The following is an 8,009-nucleotide window of genomic DNA, read 5'->3' on the forward strand; positions in this document are numbered from 1 at the left end:
TAATGATATCTACCACTATGGGGCATTTGTTGGGTCCTAATCACTTTGCACCCATCCATGCATTTATTCAGCAGCATTTACTGAGAACCTACCATGTGCCAAGCTGTGTTCGAGGAACATGGGGTTCAGTGGTGAACAAAACAGAATAAAACCCCTGCTTTGGGGAGCTGACATCCTAGTGGGAAGAGAAAAAAAATTAAACAAAACAAATATTATTTTGGTAGATGGTGATTAGTGCTACAGAGAAAAATGAAAGCAGAACAAGGAAATACGGAGCGTGATGACTGGGGTTTCTGTGATCTTATTTTATCCTCCTAACAATCTGTTCTCTTTTGCCATTGATAATGAGCTTCAGAGAGGTGAAGTCACTTCCTCACAGGCACACAGCTCATAGGCTGAGAAGTCGACGCTGGAAGGACTGAGGCTTCCATCCCGCCCATCCCTCTTTGCTGTTTGCCTACCAAGTGTCTAGGATTGTGGAGACAGAAGGAGCATCAAACTTTCTTCCATGAGTTTAAGATTTGACAGGCAAGTAAGTTGACCCAGGTGAGTGGAACACACCTAAAGCTATACGGAAGTGTCTACGCTGTGCCCAGGGGCCATTAGGCGTGATCGCCTATGGGAAATGATGAAGCTGGAGTCCAGGCTCAGGCGGAGGAATTGATTCCAGAGATAGGAGCAGAAGACTAAGGCTGCGTAGGGCCTGGGGCTGTTGGTGATTCACTGGCCCTCCAGTCCCTGCCCTGCCCCCACAGCCAGCTCTAAGCCTTGTCCCTTTCAGCCTTAATGGCCTGCCTCCGGGCCATCAGGCCGAGAGAAAGTGGCTAGTGACCAAGTGATAAGCCCGGGCCCCGCCCTGGGGAAGCCACACTCATATGCAAATAGCGGCCACCCCTCCCCCCACCCAGCAAGGGCTGCAAGCGGCCTCCCAGATGGGGTTCTGGGGCGCTGACAGCTGGTCCCCTGCCCCAGGTGGCCCTGCGACTCAGTTTCTGCCCAGCAGAGCTCATGAAGGGGGGAGGGGCAGTGTGGAATAGAGTGGAGGAGAGCCCGGGCTTTGGGGCTGCAAAGGTGGAGAGCAAACCCATCCCTCAGGCACACCACCTGGTCTGTTGCACTTTAGGAGGGCCTCTTAGAACCTTTGCATTTCTTAAAAGAGGTACACTTTTAAAGGTTTAGTTCATCAAGCTGAAAACAGATATATTTTGGAGTTTGAGGAATTCATTCATTCAACAAACGTTTGTTGAGTATATTTTATAAGCCAGGCCCTAGGGGCTGAGGATAAGCAATGAAGAAGACCAAGGTCAGTCTCCTCTGGGCCTTTTCCTTTTAATGAGAGAGACAGACATCAGACTATTAACACATGAGTATTTTATAATAATTGTGAAAAGTGTTCTGAATGAGAAAGGGTTTTGTGCTTGGGCAAACTGGGCAAACTCACTTGTTCAGTTTCCAAGGGGCGGTCTCAGTGATTTCTCTCTTCAGACTGGGGTCAAGAGCCAACTGTCCATTTCGTTTGGGAACATCCTGGCCTCACCAGGGCAAAAGGCCCGCTCTCTGCCCTGAACAGGTGCTATGGGACGAAGAAGAGGGTTTCCTGTGTTTGAATTTAGGAGGCTCTCAACAAATAACTGATGAACTAATGAATGCCATTTCAAGGATGGCCTGTTAAGAAAAAAACATCTCAGCACTGTTATTCCTAGATTTCTGGAAGAGGAATTTGGGGACTAGGGGAGGCACGGCACGACTTGGGGGCTGGACTTCCACTCAACAGTAGTTGCTGGCACTGAATGAGACAGGCAGGGTCCCTGCCCTCCTAGGGCTCACAGTCTGGTGAGAGCAAAGGCAACCATAAGCTAATGTGACAAGCATTCTGAGAGGGCTGGAACGAGAAGATCCCTAAGCTGGTTCCAGGAGGATAAGAGTTCTTGAGAAGAGGGCTGGCAGGAGAAGGGGCTCTGGAGGGAGGGATCAGCATATGGAAAGGCCTGGAGGGGACAAAGCAGGTTTATTCAAAGAACTCAAAATAGTTCAGCCTGTTCAGACTTTGAGGTAGCCCTTTGGGGAGAGAAACACAGGGCTGTTGCACCCATCTCAGGCAGCCTTCCCCCCAGCCTCATTCTTCCCCTTGGGGGACAACTGAATTTCCCCAATCTGCATCTCGTTAGGGTTATGACATCCAGGAGGTCTACTTCATTTGAATGAAGACACATCATTTACTGACCACCCTGTTATAGAACATCGGCTCATTCAATCCTCATAGAACTCTGATACCTTTGATAATATGACTCCCATTTTACAGATGGGATGACTGCCCCTCGTCCGAGGTCATACTCGGGGCTTTAGAATGTTCCTTTATGTAAATGCTTCTGTTCTAGCAGTTCCTTTTACATGAGGTAATGCATGTAAAAGCTTTCTTGTAATAGAGCCATGTAAACATGAGGCATTAGTATTAGTTTCGCTGGACTTCTGGCTCCGTCCAGTTCAGCCTGCAGCATTCAGGGAGCCCAGGAAGGGGCAAGAATGAAAGCCAAAAGGCCCAATGGCCTCTCTTAAAATTCCCCCGCCATTCCCCCGCGTCTATTCTGGTTCCCTCTCTGGGGCACCTCCAGATACTATCTTCTGCCAAATAGAGAGTTTGTTTCTCAGAAGTTGCAAGACGTGGGAGGTTTAAAAAAAAAAAAAAACAAAATCAGCAGCATCAACAACTACAAAAACTGCAGCAGCCTGAACACAAAGAGTTTGAATTTTGAACAAAGGGCAGGGTGAAACCCGAAAGTAAATGCTGACACATCCTCTCTCCAGCTGTGAACTGGGGGTCTGAGGGCTGCGGCAAAGGTCATCTGTCTCTCCATCTTTGGGCAGGAAATGCAATTCAATCCTCTCAGTGACTGATGGTTCTGCAAGATTAATGGGATGGTCTCCAATCCTGGACTCTGTTCTGACAGCACAAAAAGTGAATCAAACTTCTCCCCTCTCCTCTTACTAATCAAGGTCAGTTAATTCCCCATTTTTAAAAATCCGGAACTTTTCTCCAGGAAATTTGTTGCTGGGTGTTGCTTTGCCAGGCGAAATCTTCCTTCTGTGGGGAGATCCAAAGGTGGCACTTAAAGATCTGGGGACCTTTCCAGGCTTTTCATCTGTCCTTACGTCGTCTTTCAAAATAAAATTAAAGGGCATGGCCATCCCTGAAAGGGTTAACTGCCAGCCCTGCTCCTCTGGCCCTTGGGGATTGGCAACCAATGATTATTTAGCATGATGAAGTAATGCTTGGGTTTTGATTTCCATTGGTTGACACACTTGTCCATCAATCCAAAGATGCAAGTTTTGAAAGTATCTTTGAACTTTTATGACTTGCTTCCTGACATTAACCCCTTAATAAACTCACCTGTTATTTTCAAGTTTCCTTCCAATGCTGACAAAGAAAAAGAGATACTAGAAAATGCAGACCTCTAGACATAAACTTGAGTCTTCCCCAAATGACCAAAGCTATGTGTAAGTCTGCTCTTACTCTGATACTTCACTCTACAAGGGACTGAGGAATAGAAAGAAAAACAAAAGGGGTTTTTGGGACTCTGGTCACTTTTAACAGAAGTAGTGGGTCTCTTGTCCCCCAAAGTATTTTTTTAATTGCAAAAGTAACACAAAATATGGCAAAACTACAGTTTATCAAAACTAGGTGCTCAATACACAAGTCTTTCCTGTATTTTTTGGTTATATTTATTTTCTGTCTTAATATTTGAAATATTTGATACATTTAAAAGGGCACGATGATTGTTAAAAATGCAAATAATATTTAAGTAGTCTCTAAAACCCTCTCAAAAATTTTCTCCCCTCCTCAGAAGGAACAATGATTTGCTGCTCCATTCAAGTTTTTCTTTGTTTTGTATCTATACATTATGTATATGTAGTTTGTTTTAACATAAATGGAATCATAACATATATGTTATTTTGTGACTTACTTTTTGTTTCTTAACCAGTCCTGAACTTCTTCTGTATCACAACATTCAAATTTACCTCATCCTTAAATAATATTTTAGAATGAGGCCATACTACAAATAGTATATGGATCGATCTCCAAGACCATATTAAATGAAAAAGGGAGGGATAGGACAGTGTGTAGATTTGTGTGACACAATAATAAAAGAAAATATATGTAGATGTTTGTAAATGCATAAACTATTTCTGAGAGGATACCCAAGAGACTTGCTAAGGACTTTCTGGGTTGGGAGTGTGTGGAGGGAAGAAACTGAGTGAGGTGGGGTGGGGGACAAAGACAAAGCAACTTTAAAGCAAGTTTTACATTGTAGACTATTTTATAATTACAATGGAATTTCTAAAATATTGAAGTACAGTTTCAAGAATTATATTTGGGTGCCCACCATATAGATGCAGAAAGAAAATTAACCAGTACCTCTGGTTGTTCACATCCTCTATCTCCAGAGTTGAGTCTTTTCCTGCATTTTGTTTTAATCACTCTTTTGCTTTTATTTCTGTTTTACCACTTATACATATACCTACACAGTATTTATTTGGTTTAGACGTGCCTGATTTTGACTTCAAAAAAGATGAATAAAATGAAACTCATTTTTGAATAGGTAATACATCTCCATCATAGAAAATCCAAAATGTACTACAGCATATAAAATGAAGTAAGTCTATCAGGTTCAAAATCAGGAAACATGTTAAAAAATGTCACACTACCAAAGAATAGATTTTCTTCTCTTTCTTGGGTTCTTTTCTACTTTTGACTGTATTTCTTTCCATGAAAATTCTATGCATATAAAAGTACATATGTAGATATCGATATATCCCCTTGTTTAACATAAGTAGTCAGCACAATTTTGAAATTAGTATTCTTCACCTTGCTTTAAGGATATGAAATCATTCCACATCAGCACATATAGAGATACCTTATTTTTTCAATGACTTAATAGCATTTCATTGGGCAGACAAATGATCCAAGAATTATTTAATCAGTTCCCTAACTTTTAGATTGTTTTCCGTAGTTTTCTGTTGCAAACAAGGCTACAATAGATTGCATCTTTGTATTTGCATCTATCAGTGGGACAGACATATATCAGGAAGTGGTTATCCGTTTGTAAGGTGATGGGGCTTCCTGCCCCATCACCACTTACCTGTCCTTGAGGAGTTTGTCAGACCTGGGCAGCTGGGACAATCTTTTATCCAGCTGGCATCACTGGGTGCCTACAGTGCCATGCTCTTGGCAGGCACTTGCAGTCAGTAGTAGAAGGGCTAACACTGCAAACATTCACATTGTCCCAGATGGCTCCTTCTGGGATACCTGTGCAGCTGTCCGTCCCTGTTCCCTCACCTCATCATTACAATACTTCATTTTTCTTCCTTCATTCCACACATATTTCCAGAAGGTTGATTCTGGGGACCTTGTGCCAAATCAGACCATGAGGAATATATAGCCCAGTAGGTGAGTTATGGCAAATTCTGGAAAACACTCTAAGGTTGCACTGTCCAATCAGATAGACGCTAGTTACATAGAGCTATTTAAATGTAATTACAATTAAGTAAAATTTAACATTCAGTTCCTTAAACCCACTACCCACGTTTCAACTGCTCAATAGCCACATATGGCTAGAGGCTCCTGCATTAGGCAGCTCAGACAGAGAACATTTCTGTCATGTTCTAGGGACATGCAGGGAAGCATAGTGGTAAAAGCCTGTGGGCTCTGGATTCCTACAAGCACTGGGTTCAAGTCCTGTCTTTGCTATTATTTCACAGCTATAAAGTTTGGGCAGGTAACCTGACTTCTCTTTGAGCCTCAGCTATAAAAGTGGGACACGACAGACGTCCTCCTTCATAGAACTTGGATGAGGATTCAGAGATAATGAAGGTGAGTGTCTTTGCTCATAGTAAGCTCTCATAAACCAGGAGCTATTGTCCTTATCTAAAAATATGACAATAGCTTCAGTTCCTAACAGTTTGAAAATCCTGAAATCTGAGTGTTCCATCCACTATCAGCCCATCCTAACTGCCTTGGGAAGCCAGTGATCCACTCCCTGCCCAGCCTGGAGTATGTCTACAATCTGAGCAGGTTCTTCTAGACCAGGGATGTCCAAACTGCGGCCCGCGGGCCGACTGCAGCCCACAATCCATTGTTAATTGGCCCGCAGCAAATTCCAAAAATATATTTAATTTACTTAAATAAACCAGGTGAGGCAATACGTACTTCACCTCGAGTGAGTGGCCCGGCTGTTTGTGTATTTTACCGCATATGGTTGAGAAAAGTTTGGACACCCCTATTCTAGACCCTCTGTCTTAAAGCACAGAGCTGCTCAATCAACCTTTGGTGAATGAAGAAATGCATGAAAGGGGCTAACACAGTCAGGATTTGACTGGGCCTTTGTAAGAAAGAGCAGGAGGGTCCAGGAAGTCATTATGATGATGTTTCAAATACAACTGCCCCGGTCTTTCTTCCTGTAAGAAAAAGTATCTCTCTTGGAGAATTACCTTAACCTTCCCTTCCCTTTCTCACCTACTGCCCGCTCCTCTGGGACAATTAGCCAACACCAAGAGCTCTAGGGTCTTGGCCCTTCCCCCTTTGGCCCAAAATAACCTCCTCCCCCACTTTGAGCAAATGCCTGGAATTCTTTCAACAGGAGGACAAAGCCTTTCATCTGCCAATTACTGATAAAGGGAAAATGCAAATATCGCTGGGGAAGGTGATCCATCAAGGGCCCAACATTTATTGAGTGACCACTTAGGACCAGGCGGCAGGGTAGGCATTCTGGGGGAGTCAGAGGGGAACAAACCCCGGCTGGCCCATTCTTCTCTCTGGTCTGTGGTTTCCTTGAGGTTTGTAGAGGGAGGGGATTAAATTAGGTGACTACCCCTTCGCACTGTGACAGGCCAGGAACTCCCCATCAGGGTGATATATAGACTTAACTGTTTTACCCTAAGGTGGCTGTCATCAGGTATTTTCTTGACACCAGCTTTTGGGGGCACCATGAGGCCACATGAGGAGAGAGAAGGGTCTCTAGGAGGAAAAAATTAAGATTAAGCGTTTTATTTCACAGTTTTTCTTTGTCCCACTTAACTCACTTTCCAGGACCCTCCCGGGCCATGCGCCCTCCTTTGAACATGTTTATTTAATTATGTGGGAGAAGTAAATATGGTCAGTATCTGAAAAAGAAGCATGTGATGTCCTAACCAGGCTCTGGTTTGAGTCCCAGCAACCCACCTTATAAGCTGTGTGATCTTGGGTGAGTGGCTTTGCCTTTCTGAGTTATAGTTTCCTCGTTTGCAAAATGAGGAATAGCAAGACTATTTCCCTTAAAGGGTTCTTGTGAGAGAGAAATGAATAAAATGGTCCCTGGTTCCTCAAAATAATTTTTTAGGTTTGCCAGCTCATGGACTTGGATGAAAACAAACTTGTAAGAGTAGTCTTTGGTGAAGGTGCAGGGAGAATACAAAAAGACAGGACAGGAAACTTTAAGGTGAGTGAGGGGGAAGGTGTCTCATTGGGTGACCAATACGCAGCTGATGGTTCACATCTAATCTCTGATGGGGAAGCCACTTCCTCGCTGCGTATCTGTCTGATTGCCGTGTTGATGTGGGGACAACATGAGGGCAGTGCAATCATCCAGATTCATAACTTCTATGAGCCTCAGTTTCCCTAGCTGCACAATGGCGTGCTCCAACTATCCCACAGGGTTAATGGCAGAAATGAAATGAAAAAGCCTGCTATAACCTTCCTTTATTGTAGTCCCAGTGCCATGTCATCTCATTGTGATCTTTACACCCAAGATCAGGCCTAGCTGGGCTAGAGGAATGTCAGGGCCGGCTTTTCTCACAACCAAAGTCGACTTGATTGTTCCTGATGCAATTACAGGCCAACACATTGAGGATTCGTTTTGGGGATGGTCACAGTGAACTAGGTATGTGGGCAGGGAAACATACCCAGAGCTACTCCATATATGTACACAGGGTGCCCATACCTCCGCCAGGAAGCCCTATAGGAGTAATCATGGGGC

The 8,009-nt window shown here is 43.9% G+C and overlaps 1 long non-coding RNA gene across 1 annotated transcript; it reads left to right on the forward strand.

The window, feature by feature from the left end:
* Window positions 1–351: 351 nt before the first annotated feature.
* LOC117017374 (uncharacterized) lies at window positions 352–7,314 on the forward strand. The gene is made up of 5 exons (XR_004422072.1): window positions 352–532; window positions 2,866–2,994; window positions 5,758–5,869; window positions 6,636–6,754; window positions 7,085–7,314. It is a non-coding gene; the product is annotated as an uncharacterized LOC117017374 (long non-coding RNA).
* The last annotated feature ends 695 nt before the right edge of the window (window positions 7,315–8,009 follow it).

The sequence above is a fragment of the Rhinolophus ferrumequinum genome, chromosome 25 (assembly GCF_004115265.2).
Source record: "Rhinolophus ferrumequinum isolate MPI-CBG mRhiFer1 chromosome 25, mRhiFer1_v1.p, whole genome shotgun sequence".
Lineage (NCBI taxonomy): Eukaryota > Metazoa > Chordata > Mammalia > Chiroptera > Rhinolophidae > Rhinolophus > Rhinolophus ferrumequinum.